This window comes from Castor canadensis, chromosome 10 (assembly GCF_047511655.1).
Source record: "Castor canadensis chromosome 10, mCasCan1.hap1v2, whole genome shotgun sequence".
Taxonomy (NCBI): domain Eukaryota; kingdom Metazoa; phylum Chordata; class Mammalia; order Rodentia; family Castoridae; genus Castor; species Castor canadensis.
Window position 1 is genome coordinate 85,820,526 of NC_133395.1, and position 18,962 is coordinate 85,839,487.

An 18,962-nucleotide genomic window follows, 5' to 3' on the forward strand; every position below is an offset into this window, starting at 1 on the left:
GACTTCAAACCTACATTGATCAAACGAGATAAAGAAGGACATTCCATACTAATAAAAGGGGAAATAGACCAAAAGGAAATAATAATCATCAATCTGTACGTACATCATGTCAACGCACCCAATTTCATCAAACATACCCTGAAAGACCTAAAAGCATATATAAACGCCAACACAGTGGTTGTGGGAGACTTTAACACTCCATTATCATCAATAGATAGGTCATCCAAACAAAAAACTCAATAAAGAAATCCAAGATCTAAAATATGCAATAGATCAAATGGACCTAGTTGATGTCTACAGAACATTTCATCCAACTTCTACACAATATACATTCTTCTCAGCAGCCCATGGAACCTTCTCCAAAATAGATCATATCCTAGGGCACAAAGCAAGCCTCAGCAAATATAAGAAAATAGAAATAATACCGTGCATACTATCTGACCACAATGCAGTAAAAGTAGAACTCAACAACAAAAGTAAAGACAAAAAACATGCAAACAGCTGGAAACTAAATAACTCATTACTTAATGAAGAGTGGATCATCGATGCAATAAAAGAGGAAATTAAAAAGTTCCTAGAAGTCAATGAAAATGAAAACACAACCTACCGGAACCTATGGGACACAGCTATGGCAGTCTTGAGAGGAAAGTTTATAGCCATGAGTGCATATATTAAAAAGATTGAAAGATCCCAAATCAATGACCTAATGATACATCTCAAACTCCTAGAAAAACAAGAACAAGCAAATCCCAAAACAAATAGAAGGAGAGAAATAATAAAAATAAGAGCTGAAATCAATGAAAAAGAAACCAAAAAAACCATACAAAGAATTAATGAAACAAAAAGTTGGTTCTTTGAAAAAATAAACAAGATCGATAGACCCCTGGCAAACCTGACTAAAATGAGAAGAGAAAAAACCCAAATTAGTAGAATCAGGAATGCAAAAGGGGAGATAACAACAAACACCATGGAAGTCCAGGAAATCATCAGAGACTACTTTGAGAACCTATATTCAAATAAATTTGAAAATCTTAAAGAAATGGACAGATTTCTAGATACATATGATCATCCAAAACTGAACCAAGAGGAAATTAATCACCTGAATAGACCTATAACACAAAATGAAATTGAAGCAGCAATCAAGAGTCTCCCTAAAAAGAAAAGCCCAGGACCTGATGGATTCTCTGCTGAATTCTATCAGACCTTTAAAGAAGAACTGATACCAACCCTCCTTAAACTGTTCCATGAAATAGAAAGGGAAGGAAAACTGCCAAACACATTTTATGAAGCCAGTATTACACTTATCCCAAAACCAGGCAAAGACACCTCCAAAAAGGAGAACTATAGGCCAATCTCCTTAATGAACATTGATGCAAAAATCCTCAACAAAATAATGGCAAACCGAATTCAGCAACGCAACAAAAAGATTATTCACCACGACCAAGAAGGCTTCATCCCAGGAATGCAGGGGTGGTTCAACATACGAAAATCAATAACAGAAGCAAAGGCAAAAACCACTTGATCATCTCAATAGACGCAGAAAAAGCCTTTGATAAGATCCAACATCATTTCATGATAAAAGCTCTAAGAAAACTAGGAATAGAAGGAAAGTTCCTCAACATTATAAAAGCTATATATGACAAACCTACAGCCAGCATTATACTTAATGGAGAAAAACTGAAACCATTCCCTCTAAAATCAGGAACCAGACAAGGATGCCCACTATCTCCACTCCTATTCAACACAGTACTGGAATTCCTAGCCAGAGCAATTAGGCAAGAAGAAGGAATAAAAGGAATACAAATAGGTAAAGAAGCTGTCAAAATATCCCTATTTGCAGACGACATGATCCTATACCTTAAAGACCCAAAAAACTCTACTCAGAAGCTCTAGACATCATCAGTAGCTATAGCAAGGTAGCAGGATATAAAATCAACATAGAAAAATCATTAGCATTTCTATACACTAATAATGAACAAACTGAAAAAGAATCTATGAAAACAATTCCATTTACAATAGCCTCAAAAAAAATCAAATACCTAGGTGTAAACCTAACAAAAGATGTGAAAGACCTCTACAAGGAAAACTATACACTTCTGAAGAAAGAGATTGAGGAAGACTATAGAAAGTGCAGAGATCTCCCATGCTCATGGATTGGTAGAATCAACATAGTAAAAATGTCGATACTCCCCAAAGTAATCTACATGTTTAATGCAATTCCCATCAAAATTCCAATGACATTCATTAAAGAGATTGAAAAATCTGTTAAATTTATATGGAAACACAAGATGCCACGAATAGCCAAGGCAATACTCAGTCAAAAGAACAATGCAGGAGGTATCACAATACCTGACTTCAAACTATATGACAAAGCAATAACAATAAAAACATCATGGTACTGGCACAAAAACAGACATGAAGACCAGTGGAACAGAATAGAGGATCCAGATATGAAGCCACACAACTATAAGCAACTTATCTTTGACAAAGGAGCTAAAAATATACGATGGAGAAATAGCAGCCTCTTCAACAAAAACTGCTGGGAAAACTGGTTAGCAGTCTGCAAAAAACTGAAGCTAGATCCATGTATATCACCCTATACCAAGATGAACTCAAAATGGATCAAGGATCTTAATATCAGACCACAAACTCTAAAGTTGATACAAGAAAGAGTAGGAAATACTCTGGAGTTAGTAGGTATAGGTAAGAACTTTCTCAATGAAACCCCAGCAGCACAGCAACTAAGAGATAGCATAGATAAATGGGACCTCATAAAACTAAAAAGCTTCTGTTCATCAAAAGAAATGGTCTCTAAACTGAAGAGAACACCCACAGAGTGGGAGAAAATATTTGCCAACTATACATCAGACAAAGGACTGATAACCAGAATATACAGGGAACTTAAAAAACTAAATTCTCCCAAAACTAATGAACCAATAAAGAAATGGGCATGTGAACTAAACAGAACTTTCTCAAAAGAAGAAATTCAAATGGCCAGAAAACACATGAAAAAATGCTCACCATCTCTAGCAATAAAGGAAATGCAAATTAAAACCACGCTAAGATTCCACCTCACCCCTGTTAGAACAGCCATCATCAGCAACACCACCAACAACAGGTGTTGGCGAGGATGCGGGGAAAAAGGAACCCTCTTACACTGTTGGTGGGAATGTAGACTAGTACAACCACTCTGGAAAAAATTTGGAGGCTACTTAAAAAGCTGGACATCGATCTACCATTTGATCCAGCAATACCACTCTTGGGGATATACCCAAAAGACTGTTACTCCAGAGGCACCTGCACATCCATGTTTATTGCGGCACTATTCACAATAGCCAAGTTATGGAAACAGCCAAGATGCCCCACCACTGACGAATGGATTAAGAAAATGTGGTATCTATACACAACGGAATTTTATGCAGCCATGAAAAAGAACGAAATGTTATCATTCGCTGGTAAATGGATGGAATTGGAGAACATCATTCTGAGTGAGGTTAGCCTGGCTCAAAAAACCAAAAATCGTATGTTCTCCCTCATATGTAGACATTAGATCAAGGGCAAACACAACAAGGGGATTGGACTATGAGCACATGATAAAAGCGAGAGCACACAAGGGAGGGGTGAGGATAGGTAAGACACCTAAAAAACTAGCTAGCATTTGTTGCCCTTAACGCAGAGAAACTAAAGCAGATACCTTAAAGAAACTGAGGCCAATAGGAAAAGGGGAACAGGTACTAGCGAAAAGGTTAGATCAAAAAGAATTAACCTAGAAGGTAACACCCACGCACAGGAAATCAATGTGAGTCAATGCCCTGTATAGGTATCCTTATCTCAACCAGCAAAAACTCTTGTTCCTTCCTATTATTGCTTATACTCTCTCTACAACAAAATTAGAAATAAGGGCAAAATAGTTTCTGCTGGGTATTGAGGGGGTGAGGGGGAGAGGGAGGGGGCGGAGTGGGTGGTAAGGGAGGGGGTGGGGGCAGTGGGGAGAAATGAACCAATCCTTGTATGCACATATGAATAATAAAAGAAAAATGAAAAAAAAAAAGAATCAACATAGTAAAAATGGCTATACTACCAAAAGCAATCTACATGTTTAATGCAATTCCCATCAAAATCCCAATGACATTCATCACAGAGATTGAAAAACCTACCCTAACGTTCATTTGGAAACACAAGAGTCTGTGAATAGCCAAGGCAAAACTGAGCAAAAAGAGAAATGCTGGAGGTATCACAATACCTGACTTCAAACTATATTACAAAGCAATAGCAATAAAAACAGCATAGTACTAGCACAAAAACAGACATAAAGACCGTGGAGCAGAATAGAGGACCCGGAGATGAATCCACACAGATATGCCCACCTTAGTTTTGACAAAGGCACCAAAAATATACACTGGAGAAAAGACAGCCTCTTCAACAAATGCTGCTGGGAAAACTGGATATCCACAATGTAGAAGACTGAAACTAGATCACTGTCTTTCACCCTGTACCAAATGAACTCAAAATGGATCAAAGATCTTAATATAAGGCCTGAAACTTTGAAACGACTTCAAGAGGCAGTAGGAAATACACTGGAACAGATAAGTATAGGGAATAACTTCCTAAGCAGAACTCAAAAGACTCAACATCTAAGAAAAACAATGAATAAATGGGACTGCATCAAACTAAAGAGCAAAGGAAATAGTCACTAGACTCAAGAGATAGCACACAGAATGGGAGAAAATCTTTGCCAGCTACTCGTCTGATAAGGGACTAATATCCAGAATCTACAGGGAACTTAGAAAAGCTCAGCCCCCTAAGAATCAACATCCAATGAAGAAAATGGGAACATGAATTAAACAGGGAATTCTCAAAGGAAGAGGTACAAATAGCCAGTAAGTACATGAAGAAATGTTTGACTTCTCTGGTTATAAAAGAGATACAATTCAAAACACTTAGATTTCATCTCACCCCAGTTGGAATGGACATAATCAAGGGTAATAACAACAAATCCTGGAAAAGATGTGGCAAAACAGAATGCTTACACACTGCTGGTGGGAATGCAAATTAGTACAACCATTATGGAAAGCAGTATGGAGAGTCCTCAAAAAAGTAAAGATAGAACTGCCATATGATTCAGTGACATCACTCTTTGGCATCTACCCAAAAGAATATAAGACAGGATACAGCAGACACACCTGTACACTTGCTCACTGCAGCTCTATTCATTATAGCCAATCTCTGGAAACAACCCAGATGCCCTACAACTAATGAAAGATCATGAAACTGTGGTACACATACACAACGGAGTATTACTCAGTCACAAGGAATGGGGTTTGAAGGTAAGTGGATGCAACTGGAGGACATGATGTTGAGTGAAGTTAGCAAGGATCAGAAACACAAAAGACACATGCTTTCCCTCATGCATGGAAGATATATCCAAAGATAAACTTACATACAAATCAATCATGATCATATATAAACTCAGATGTAGAACATGTCTGTAACAGTGCAACTACACTATGGAACTCAGGGAAAGAGGGAAAAAAGAAAATGATAGAGCATCAATAACATCACATACCATAAGATGTGAAGGTAGAAGATATAAGGATGTGCATTGAAAGCTGTTGAAAAATGGGGGGTGGGAGGTAAAATGGAAAGGGAGAGTATTCAAAGGGACTGAACAGACCAAAGTAAAGCAGACTGACAGTGGGCACACATTGAGTCACCCCATTGAACATCAACTTAAATATTAATATTGAAAATCAGGACTGTAAAACAGGCATAGTGTGCATGGGGGCAGAGGGTTACTAGTGGAAGTGGGGAGGGTGAAGGAAGGAAATCAAGGTGACAGTGTATGGTTGATAGATTTCATATACCTATATGAAACAGAACTAAAAAAACCTCCTGCAACTGCTTTAAGTGAGGTGGGGAGGGGGCTAAGGGGGAGAGACAATGGGGGCAATGTAAATAGTGTACAATATAGGTCTAATTGGAATTGTCACTATGAATCCCCCCATATAATGAATGTATCCAAATAAAAATTATTTTAAAAAAGAAAGAGAACTGTAAAATAGATACAATGTGGAGGGAGGGGGTATTTGTGTGAGGGGTGAGGGTAAATAAAGGAGATTTAGGTGAGGGTATATGGTTGATAGACTCACATACTTACATGAAATTAGAACAAAGAAACCTCTTGCATTTGCTTTTGGGGGTGTGGCAGGAGTTGTGGGGATGAAATGGTGGGAGTGATCTAACCAATGTACAATGTAAGGTTATTTGGAGTTGTTGCTGTGACTCCCCCCTGCACAAAAGATATATCTTAATAAAAAAAAAAATTGTCACAATGCCAAATGCCAGAAAGCATGTGGAGAAACCAAACCAACTGTACCTGCATTGCTGGTACCAATGTAGTCATACAACCACTCTGGAAAGAAGTTTGGCAGTTTCATTGAAAACTAAACATGCAATAACTACACAGCCTAACAATTGCACTCCTGGAATTTATCTAAGAAAAATGCAGACTTAGTTCACACAACAACCTGTACATAAATGTTTATAGCAGATCTATTCCTAATTGTCAAAAAGAGGAAACAACCTAGACATCCTTCAATGAATGACTGGTTAAATAAATAAATACCATAGAAAATTATTCATCAATAAAAAAGGAACAACTGATTGACATATGTTACAACCTGTATGGACCTCCTGAGAATTATGTTGACTTGAAAAAAAAAACCTATTGCAAAAGGTTTTTTAAAGCTGGGTTTTGGTGGCTTACACCTACAGTCCTAGCAATTGAAAGGCTGAGATAGGTGGATTGAGGTTTGAGGCCAGTTCAGGCAAATAGTTTGAGAGACTCCACCTCCAAAATAACCAGAGCAAAATGGAATGGAGGTGTGCCTCACATGGTAGAGTGCCTACTTTGAAAGCACAAAGACCTGAGTTCAAATCCTAGTACCACCAAAAAAACAGCTTTTAAAACACATATGAGTGTATGGTTCCATTTTCTGTAACATTGAAATGGCAAAATTACAGAAAGGATCAGAGTAGAGGTTGTCAGGGATTGATGAGGCAGTGGGTGTGGGAGGAAAGAGGGTATGTTTAGAAAAGGGCCACATGAGGCACTCTGGTGGAGATGAAAGTTTTCTGTATTTTTTCATCTTTATTAGAATACATTCATTGTACAGAGGGGATTCATTGTTATAATTCTGAATAGTATTACATTGTATATTGTATTTTCCCCTCCCCTTCGACTCCCTCCTCACCCCACCTAGAACAGTTGCAAAAGGTTTCATGGTTCTGTTTCATATATGAATATGGAGTCCATCAACCATGTTCCCTCACCTTCATCACTTCTGTTCACCCTAGTGTTCTGTACCATTGGGGACACAGGGTAAAAAGTATACAGGATCTCTCTCCTTATTTCTTGCGACTACATAAAAAATTATAGTTATCTCAAAATAAAAATTTCAATTAAGATAGAAAATTAAAATAATCACTTTTCTTTTTAATTCACATATAAAAGCTGTAAATATTTATGGGGAAAAAACCTAAAAATAGAACTATCATAAGAACCAGCCATACCACTCCTGGGAATATACCTGAAAGTATATGCACAGGGATACAAAGAGTCACCTGTACACTCATGTTCACTGCAACACTAAACACTATAGTTAAGCTTTGGAAACAGTCTTCATGCCCCACAACTGATGAATGGATTAAGAAAATGTGATGTGTATACATAACGGAATATTATTCAGCGATAAAAAAGAATGAAATTATTGTTTTCAGGTCAATGGATGCAACAGAAGAACATCACATTAAGTGAAGTAAGCCAGGCTCCAAAGGTCACATATTTTCCCACCTATGTGGAAGAGCTAGCCTGTAAGATAAATGTACACATAAACACATACATGATCTTATATACATATATACATATATTACATAATCACACACACATACACATAGAGAAAAACATGATTGTATTAGTAGATCTGTCTTAGGGGACTACAGGGAGGTGGGAGAGGGAAAGAGGGTGTTAAGAGAGTGAAATATATTAAAACATTGCATCTTAATATGAAGATAATATAATTCAAGGCACTAAGATGCTGAATAATAAGAGAGCAGGGCAATACAGAAATAGCAAGTAATGGGGGGTATTTTGATTAATTATGATATAAACATGTTGGAAATACCAAGGTAAAGGCCCTCCTAACCATCAATATATACTTAAAAAATGAAGGACATGAAGGTGAAACAGGTTCTGTCTGGGGGTTGGTACCAATGGGAATGGGGAGTGCATAACAAGAGGGTGGAGGAGGGCAAAATGGTGGATATATTTTCTACTCATGTATGAAAACAGGATAATGAAACCTTTTGAAATTGCTATAAGGGGGAGAGGCAGGATGAATCCAATAAAGATATATTGCAAGCACATATGTAGGTGTCACAATGTATCCCCTTGTATAACTATTATATGTCTTAATTTCCCCTTCATTCTTGAAAGACACTTTTACTGGATGTGATTATGTGATGACCATTCTTTCAGCCTTGGAAGATGCGTCACTTCATTGTGTCTCCCATTTTTTTTTTTACTTTATTCAAACATAAAGTCAATTTTCTCTCACTGTGATTTGAAGATTTTTTTCTCTGTTTTCAGAAGTTCACTATGATGTGTCTTGATATGGATTCATTTGGATCTAACTTTTTTTTTACTTCATGTAATCTTGTTAATTCTGTAGCTTGTCTTCTGGCAAAGTGGAAGGTCTTCAGAAAAAAATTTTCTACTCCATTCTCTTTCTGTCCTCCTTCCAAGACTGGTAATATAAACATTAGCTTTTTGGAAATATTCCCACAGGGCTGATATCCTACTAATTTTTCTTTTCAGTCTATTTTTTTCTGATTGTCAAACTGGGTAATTTGTATTGTTTTATCTTTTAGTTACTGATTCTTCTATTCCTTCATTCTCCTATAAAGCCTATCCCTTCAGTGTGTTTAAATTTTAGTCTGTGTTCATCATTTATAATTTCTAAAATTTCCATTTGACTCTTCTTTATACCTGTACCTGTTTCTTTGCTGAGACTTTTTATATTTTTACTTGTTTCATGCATGTCTCTAACTGTTCAGTGAAGCTATTTTATGGTGGATGATTAAACATATGTAAGATAATACAAATATCTCTGTCTTATTGGTGCTGGCATCCATTGATTGTCTTTTTGCATTCAGATATTCTTGGTTTTTGATATAATGATTTTTTCACTAACTCCAAGAAATTTGGGATATTATACAGTAGAACTCTGGATTTTTATTTTAGCCAGCTTCATCTGATATCATTTCAACAAAAGAAGGAGGTACTGAAGATGGGAGATAAAGTACAGGTGCAAACAGCTGGGCAAGGGTGGGAGCTCTAGTTTTCCTGTGTGCCTTCTTTAATGCATCCCTGTTTGAAGGTCTTGTAGTGCTTTGTTGCTGCTGTCAATGTGGTTTCTCTCCATTGTCACTGACAATCTAGAAGGACCACATTACTGCCTAGAAGGAAGGAGAATCTGCTCACTACTTGGCCTTCTCTGACACACCATCTTGGGGGAGTTGGAGCACTTCACTACAGTCCCAAAATCTATGTTTGTTACATGATCCTTGTTGGAATGGGTATGAGCGGAGCCAGGATTCTGCTATGGAGTTGGGCTGATGTAGAGTGGCTATTGCCTTAAAGTTTTCTGTCTTTCTGGGTTGCCTTTTTCAAGTAATTTAACTAGTGATAGCAGGCTTTTGTTGAGGCATTACTTTGTCCATGTCCATTGATTTTCCTGGGTTTCTGGAAGTTCCAAGTTCAGTTCCAAGTCTGCGATATACCAGACAAAGTTCTACCATGTTGTTCTGGTGGAACTAGGAACCTCCACCTTGGACCAGGACTCCCTAAAGAGTTCCAACCACCAAGGGTCACAATCACCAAGAGGCTTGGCCCCCTTGAAGCTGTTGCTATAGCACCCACAGCTGACCCATGGCACAGGCTGCAAGGAGAGAGGATTCACTACAGGCAGTTGCTCAGAGGGACACAGTAATAAAAACATCAGAAAGATACAGACAGATTTCTGAAGGCTAAAGACTGAAGGAGATTTTTGGACACTTGGATAGCGCCCAGTGTATATCCACACTTCCCCTTTGAAAGAAATGTAGACTGGTTTGTTTTGTTTTGTTCTATTTGCTTTTCTTTTTTCCTCCTCCCTCCCAAACTATTTTGTATTTTTCTATAATAATTATACAGTGCTCTCTCATGCTATTATTTCTTATACCTTCTCCCCTCTCTATCTGACCACATCTTTCCCTTTCCTCAACCTATCCCTTATATTACTTGATTTTCAATACCTAAACTTTTAATTATTGTTAAGCTACCAGTTAACCTGATTGGAATCTGAGTTCCTTTCATCTACAGCATTAATTTCTTCTTACATCATTTAAATATTTGGTTTATTGTTCAACTTATGAACTTGTTCCTTCAGTCAGTTCTCTTATTTGAGAGGAAGTAAAAGAGAAACTCACCCCAACAATGCACAATCACAACATAGAAACACAGCAATATGAAAAAAATAAGACAACATCACACATCCAAAACCTCACAACAACCAAATCACTAAATCCAAAGGTAATGAATTAAATGAATTACAGATAAAGAATTCAAAAGTCTACTTTTAAAAATGACCAAGGATCTCAAAGCAGATTCAAACAAACAAACACATGAATTAGGAAATCAGTTCAAGACCTAGACAACAACACCAGCAACATGGATGAGAAATTCAACAAGGAAATGGAAAAAACTATAAATGTTAGAAATGAAAAACTCAACAAACCAAATCAAAATCATGTGGATAGGATTATCAACATAAAAGATCAAGAAGAAAAAAGATGGGATAAAGGAAAAGACAGAAAATATCACAGTCAGACAATAAAAAAAAGAATAATTATAATTATAACCTTCCAAAACCTGAGTATACAATCAAAAGGTCATACCTAAGAATCCATGGGCTAAAAGAAGAACCTGAAATACAAACTAAAGGCACAGGAAATTTATTCAATGAAATTATAGCAGAAAATTTCCCAGTTAAGGGGAAGGTATCAATATCCACATAAATAGGCTTATCATATTCCAAATAGATATAACCAGAGAAGAAAAACTTCTAAATCACCTCATAAATATAATGCCAGGACTATAAAACAAAGTAAAGATATTGAAAACTGAAAGAGAAAAATGCCAGCTTACATACAAAGGTAAACAAACACATGAGAAACACCTTAGACCTCTCAGTACAAACCCTATAAGCTAGGAAAGCATGGAACAATACATTTCAAGCCCTGGAAGAAAAAGTAGTAACCAAGAAAATATAGCCAGCAAAGTCATCATTCAATTTCAATGATGAAATAAAAACTTCCAAGGATAAAGTATATGCTAAAAGTACACCATGTCCACCAAGCCTGCATTGCAGAAGGTACTTAAGGGAATACTACAATCAGAAGAGGACAAAAGTCACAAACATGAGAGACCAGGAAAAAGTAAAATTCAAAAGGAGAATGGATGAACATATGAGAACTAGGAAAATACCAAACATGTTCAATTCAGCAAAACCTGAAGATGAATAATGGTAAAAGAAAACACTAAGCAACACTAGAATAAACCTGGGGAAAAAAAAACTCCAATGGAAACACAGGAAAGGTTAAATGTCTCTCAATTATAATCTAAATGTAAGCAGGCTTAACTTTCCAATGAAAAGACACAGATTGTCTGGTTGGATTAAAAAGCAGGATCCAACAATCTTGTCCACAAGAAACACATCTCAAACCCCAAGACATATACAGACAACAGAAATAAAAGGATGGAAAATGTATACCAAGCAAGCAGAAGTTGAAAACAAACAGGAGTAGTGATACTCATATTGAATAAATATTTTATGCAACAATTAGTCAGAAGAGATTTTTTAAAAAACACTACACTGTACTAGCAAAGAGAAGACTTCATCAAGAACACATACAATTCTAAATACATATACATTGAAGCTCAGTACCCCCAAGTTCATAAAACAAACATTACTGAACATAAAGGAATTGATAGGTCCAGATACAATAATAGGGAAAAACTAAACACCCCATTCTCATCAACAGATAGAATATACAGACAAAACTCAACAAAAATATCTTAGAACTAAGCAACACTACTAAAGAAATGGACTTAGTGGGCATCTATTTAATCCTAGCAGAAGAGTATATATTCCTCTCAGCAGGCCATGAAACTTTTCCAAAAACAGATCATATCTAGGCCATAAAGAAAATCTCAAAACACAAAAACTGAAATAATTTCCTATATCCTAACAGACCATAATTGAATAAAGTTAGAAATCAAAAGCAATGAAAGGTACAAAAATATCCAAACATGGGGAGATTGAATAACATACCCTAGAAATGATAAATGGGTCACTAAAGACATTAGGAAAGAAATTTTAAAATCCCAAAGGAGGGGGAGGAACAGAAGGAAGAAGACCCAAATTAATAAATTAATAAAATCAGAGGCAAAAAATGGGGGATAATTCAGCAGATACCAATGAAATTAAGATCATTAAGAATTTATTTTGAAAAATTATGCTCCAACAAACTGGGAAATCAAAGAGATATGGATAAATTTCTTGACACATATGATCCACCAAAATTGAACCAAGAGGATATAAAAAATTTAATCAGATGTGCAATGAACAATGAGATTGAAATAGTAATAAAGTATCTCCCAACAAAGAAAAGTCCAGGACCAGATGTATTCATTGATAAATTTTACCAGGCCTTTAAAGAAAATATATCATCAAAGTTCTTCAAATTATTCTGAAAAATACAAACAGAAGGAATACTAAACTATTAATACCAAATACTAAAGTATCACTCTGAAGCCAGTATTATCCTAATAGAAAAAAATGGTATAAAGACACAACCAAAAAAGAACATTATAAACCAATTTCCCTAATAAACATAAATGCAAAAATTCTCAATAAAACACTTGCAGGGCAGGTGGAATCAAGTGGTAGAGGGCCTGCCTAGCAAGGATGAGGCCTGGAGCTCAAACCCCAGTACCACAAAAAAAAAAAAAAAAAACTTGCAAACCTAATTCAACAATACATTAAAAAGATCACACACCTCCTGCTCCTCCTACCACCACTGCCACCCTGAGTCACTGTCTGTGCAGCTCCAGCCGCCTGGTTCCCCATACTAGCTGCTTATATTAGGAGTTCTTGCAACATGGCAGACATTGACAAGTAATGGTACATTTGAACCATGTTGTGCTACTATGATATTGTAGCAAAGAATGGTCTGAACTTGATCAAGATTTGGATGATGTTGAAGAAGTATAAGAAACTGGTGAAACAAAAATCAAAGCATGTCAGCTGACTGTTCAGATGATGCAATATCCTCAGATTCTTGCAGCCCTTCAAGAAAGACCAGATGGTCTGGTAGAAACACCAAGAGGATACATTGAAAGCTTGCCTATGATAGATAAAAGATGAATGAATGCTCTCAAAAACCTTCAAGTTTTTGTGCATAGAAAGAAGCCAAATTCTATGAAGAAGTTCATGATCTTGAAAGGAAGTATGCTATTCTCTCTCAGTCTCTATTTGATAAGTGATTTGATATCATCAACATGATTTATGAACCTATGGAAGAAAAATGTGAATGGAAACCAGATGAGGAAGATGAAGTTTTGGAGGAGCTGAAAGAAAAGGCCAAGATTGAAGACGAAAAAAAGAACGAAGAAAAAGCAGACCCTAAAGGAATTCCTGAATTTTGGTTGACTGTTTTTAAGAATGTCAACTTGCTCAGTGACATGGTTCAGGAACATGATGAGCCTATTTTGAAGCACTTGAAAGATATTAAAGTGAAGTTCTCAGATGCTGGCCAGCCTATGAGTTTTAATCTAGAATTGTACTTTGAACAAATGAAGTATTGACAAAGACATATAAGATGAGGTCAGAACCAGAAGATTCTGATCCCTTTTCTTTTGATGGACCAGAAATTATGGGATATACAAGGTGCTAAATAGATTGGAAAAAAAGGAAAGAATGTTACTTTGAAAACCATTAAGAAGAAGAAGAAACACAAGGGACATGGAACAGTTTGTACTGTGACTAAAATGGTTTCCAATGATTCTTCCTTTAATTTTTTTGCCCCTCCTGAAGTTTCTGAGAGTGGAGATCTGGATGACGATTCTGAAGCTATCCTTCTTGCAGACTTTGAAACTGGTCACTTTTTACATAATATACATGAGCATGTAATCCCAAGATTAGTGTTATACTTTACTGGAGAAGCTATTGAAGATAATGATGATGATTATGATTAAGAAGATGAAGAAGCAGATGAGGAAGGGGAAGAAGAAGGAGATGAGGAAAATGATCCATACTATGACCTGAAGAATGATCAAAACCCAGCAGAATGCAAGCAGCAGTGAAGCAGGATGTGTGGCCTTGAGGATAACCTGCACTGTAATAGCCTAAACATAGCTATGATTTACTTAAAGCCTTATGTTTTTGTATTTTCTTGGTAGACTCAGTAAATTTTTTAAAGGAAAGGAATTGATATTTTAATGACCAATTTGTTGTATATAGAATTTTAACTATTGCTTTTCTGTCACATCTGTTGAATGCAGATTCTCTCCTGCATGTTCATTCATTGCTGCAGTTTGGTTTTGGGGGAATATTTTCATCATGTAGATATTTGAATGAAACTACGAAAATTAACAACTGTTGAATGTGTTTTTTTGTTTAGCTATTTTTTTCCTTAAAAAAAGTAACTTTTCACCTGGCTGATAAAATGGGTTTTAGTCCACTTGCATTAGTTGTGCTTTTCATTACATTGTTACAGAAGTGCAGTGACTTAATACTAAGATGTCATTTAAGGGAAAGAAAACAAAACAAAACTGCGGTTAAGAATTTCCAGTAAGACCAAACCCAATAACTGTTAGATTATTAATGGATTTTTATATTTTAGGTGATACAGTTAATTATAAAGAAGTCTAACTCATGGTTATTGATTACCACAGGAAACTGAATAAAACCTAGAGTCTTCAGAAGTTAACCTAACACTATTATTAAAGTATACTTTTAAATTTAGCCTCCATTAACTAAGCATTTTTTTCTTTGTGGTAGAGTCTACCTTCTGCTTTCTTGGAAAAGATGAAATTGCATCATTTGATGAGCCTATTTCAAGTTTTTTTGTTGTTTATTTATTTAATTTTGTTTTTTTGCAGCCTAAAATAAAAATGTCATACAAAAAAAAAAGATCATACACCATGATTAAGTTGGTTTCATTCCATGGATATAAGGATGGTTGAACATATACAAAACAAAATAAACATAAACATGAAAAAATTAAGGACAAAAACGATATGATCATCTTAATTGGTGCAGAAAAATCCTTTGACAAAATTCAACATCCTTTGATGATAAAATCTCTGAAGAAATTAGGAATAGAAGGAATGTACCTCAACATTATGAAGGCTATATATGACAAATCTATAGCCAATATCATACTAAATGGGGAAAACTGAAACCATTTCCTCCAAAATCAGGAAAGAGATAAGGCTGTCTACTCTCCACACTCTTACTCAATATATTACTTGAACTCCTAGCCAGAGCAATAAGTCAAGAGAAAGAAATAAAAATGATTCAAGCAGGGAAGGAAGAAATCTAATTATCTCTATTTGAAGGTGTATTATACTATATCTAAAAGATACTGAAACTCAGCCAAAATACTCTTAAATCCCATAAATGTTTTCAGCAAAATAGCAAAAATCAAAATCAAAATAAAAAAACCAATCATTTTTGTATAAACCTCTAATTAACAGATAAGAAATAGAAATCAGAAAAACAATCCCACTCACAATAGCCTCTAAAAATACCAGGAATAAGTTTAACTAAGAAGGTGAAAAACATCTATAACAAAAGCTATAAAATATTGAAGTAAGTAATTATTGAAGACACAGGAGAAAGTAGTCCCACATTCATAGACTGGCAAAATCAGTACTGCAAAAATGTCTATACTATAAAAATTAACCTCTATATTCAATGTAATTCCCATCACAATTCCCATGACATTCCTCACTGAGATAGAAAAATCAATCCTAAAGTTCATATGGAAGCACAAAGGACCTTAAACAGCTAATGCAATACTGAGCAACACTGGAAGAAGTATCACAATACCTAGCTTTAACAGCTAGCACAAAGCCATAGTAACAAAAATGGCACAATACTGGCACAAAAACACATGTAGACCAATGGAATGGAAGGAAAGACCCAGAAATAAGCCCACCCAATAACAGCCAGCTGAATTTTTATAAAAGTGCCAAAAACATATGTTGGAGACAGTCTCTAATAAATTGCACTGGGAAAGCTGGTTATCCACATGTAGAGTACTGAATCTAGATCCCTGTCTCTCACCCTGTGCTAAAATCAGTTCAATGTGGATCAAAGACTTTAATGTAAGATCAAAAACTTTGAAACTACTGCAGTAAAACAGAAAAATGCTGGAATATATAGGCATAGGCAACAACTTCCTGAATAGATCTCCAATAGCTCAAGAAATAAGAGGAAGGACTGACATATGGGACTGCATCTAACTAAAATAGTTTCTGCCCAACAAAGGAAATGGTCACTAGAATGAAGAGACAGCCTACAGAATAGCAGAAAATCACTGCCAGCCATACATCTGACAAGGAAGTATTAACTAGACTATACAAAGGAGTTCAAAATGCTAAATTCTAAGAGAACAACTCAAGTAATTAATGAACAATAAATTGAACACACAATTCTTGAAAGTACGAATGACCAATAAATATATAAGAAATGTTCAACATTCTTTAACATAAAGGAAATGCAAATCAAAACATTGAAATTTTGTGGCATACCAGTCAGAATGGCTATCCCCAAGGGGAGACTATGTTCTGAAGAGAGAATAGGAGGAAGAGCTTTGAGACCCATAAAAGAGGTGGCAGGACACCAGGAAAGCAAAAGAATCAGAGAAAATAGCATGAAGTCCTAAGCTCAATCCAACCCTTTCAAGTAGGACAGAGAACTAAAGATGTAAGCACATGATAAAGCAGAGTGCTCCAGAGACAAGCCTGCATTACCAACTGTTGAAAAGTCCACCTTCCATAAGCTCTAAATCTGCATGGGGGCTTGGTGAGACAGAGATCCACTGAGACTCACTGAAGACTCAGCAAGCTGGTAGGGATTTACATTCTTCAATGACACTGATTTATGGGAGGGCAAGTGAAAGCTGTGTCTCCATGTGACTGAAACATCCAAGCAGTGAACTTGGGATCAGAGGGCAGCATGAATCTTAGGTGTAGTGTGTCGCTCAGTTACTCTAACTGCCACCTACTGGGTGACAGCCCCACCTACTCAGATCTCCTGACAATACAACAGGAAATCAAACTACTCCTTCCTCCACTACCACCCTATATCAAGGGAGGTTGTGTGGTCCCAAAACAACTTCATTGACAAAGCACTTTGTTTGGAGAATTGGCCTGGAGAGTGTCACCATCATGGTTTAAATGACTGAACCCCTTTAGAGTAACCTCATTTGTGGAGGGCAACCATGTTCATAAGGCAACACATCAGGACATTTCATCCCTGACGTCTATGGAGGCTATGTGACTATGCCTGCACTTGAAGCTTGGAGCTTCCACTTGTTGCAAAAGCCTCTTTCCTGGAAAAGCTGGGCTAGCAGGCTGGAAACTTCCAATGGTGCAACTTTGCCCCTCTAAACAACTACAACAAGAAAAACCAGAGAGGGCAACCCAGCACTAACCACATCTGGAACACAAGGGTAGATCTGCAGGGACCAAGGATTGAAGGAGAACACGGAGCACTTAGACAAACTCAGCCAGTATCAGCACTTCTCTCCAGTGAGAAATATAGAGATTTGTTGTTGTTGATGTTTAATTTGTTTTCTCTTTTTCAAATTATATATGTACAAGCAAATTAAGTTTTTTCTTTTTTCTCCTTATTTTCCCAGACCAATCTATAGTTCTGTGTTATAACTATGCACCACTTGCTCATACTATTATTTCATATACCTACTTTCCCACCATTCCTTATCTTACTTCCCTCCATTCCCCACCTTCATTCCTTATATTACTCAATTTCCAATTATTTGTTTATTTTTTATTGTTGTACTGGGTGGGGGTACATTGTGGCATTTACAAAAGTTTTTACAAATATATCATACTTGTATCTCCCTCCCATTCCAGGAATAGTTTCAACAGGTATCATTTTTTAATACATGTGTACATGTGTACACAGTTTTTGCACCATGTTGACCCTTTCCCCGCCACCACCACTCTCCCACTAGTGCTAACACTCCCCCACACATACCAGCCCCTGGAAGGACCTGTTCTGCCCTCCTGTTCTCCAATTTCTTTGCTTCTTTATTATTGTGCTAGGTAGGGGTACACTGTGGCATTTACAAAGGTTCTTACAATGTAGCTGACTTGTTTTCAATTTCCAATTCTTTACATTTTAGCCAGAGTTAAACTCCCAGGTAATCACCTTAGGAACCAGAGTTTTGTTTCCACACAACCTTATAAGGGAGAAATATAAGAGCTCCACTTATTTCTTACTTATTCGAATGCTCGGCTTCCTGTGGAATTGTTCTAGGTCCAATTCCTAGGTTCTGCTAAATATGTAAGGAAGAAAAAAAAAGAAACTAAGCCCCACAGATAGATAAATCAAAGCATAGAAACTTAAATATGAAAAACCAAGGCATTGCCACCTCTCCAAAACCTGACAACTCAACAACTGAATCCAAAGACAATGAATTGGCTGAATTACCAAAAAGTTCAGAAGTCTACTATTAAAAATGATCAATGACAGCAAAGAGGATTCAAATAAATATAAAAATGAATTTAGAATCTTAAACTGACAGAGGCCACTATGGGAAGGTGACCG

The 18,962-nt window shown here is 36.4% G+C and overlaps 1 protein-coding gene and 1 pseudogene across 3 annotated transcripts in view; one reads left to right on the forward strand and one right to left on the reverse strand.

Annotated features, from left to right (window-relative positions):
• LOC109678973 (phospholipid-transporting ATPase IB-like) overlaps positions 1–18,962 on the reverse strand; it is a 310,438-nt gene that overhangs the window by 249,890 nt on the left and 41,586 nt on the right. The gene's annotated exons all lie outside the window — the stretch shown is intronic.
• On the forward strand, positions 13,261–14,600 carry LOC109678972 (nucleosome assembly protein 1-like 1; annotated as a pseudogene).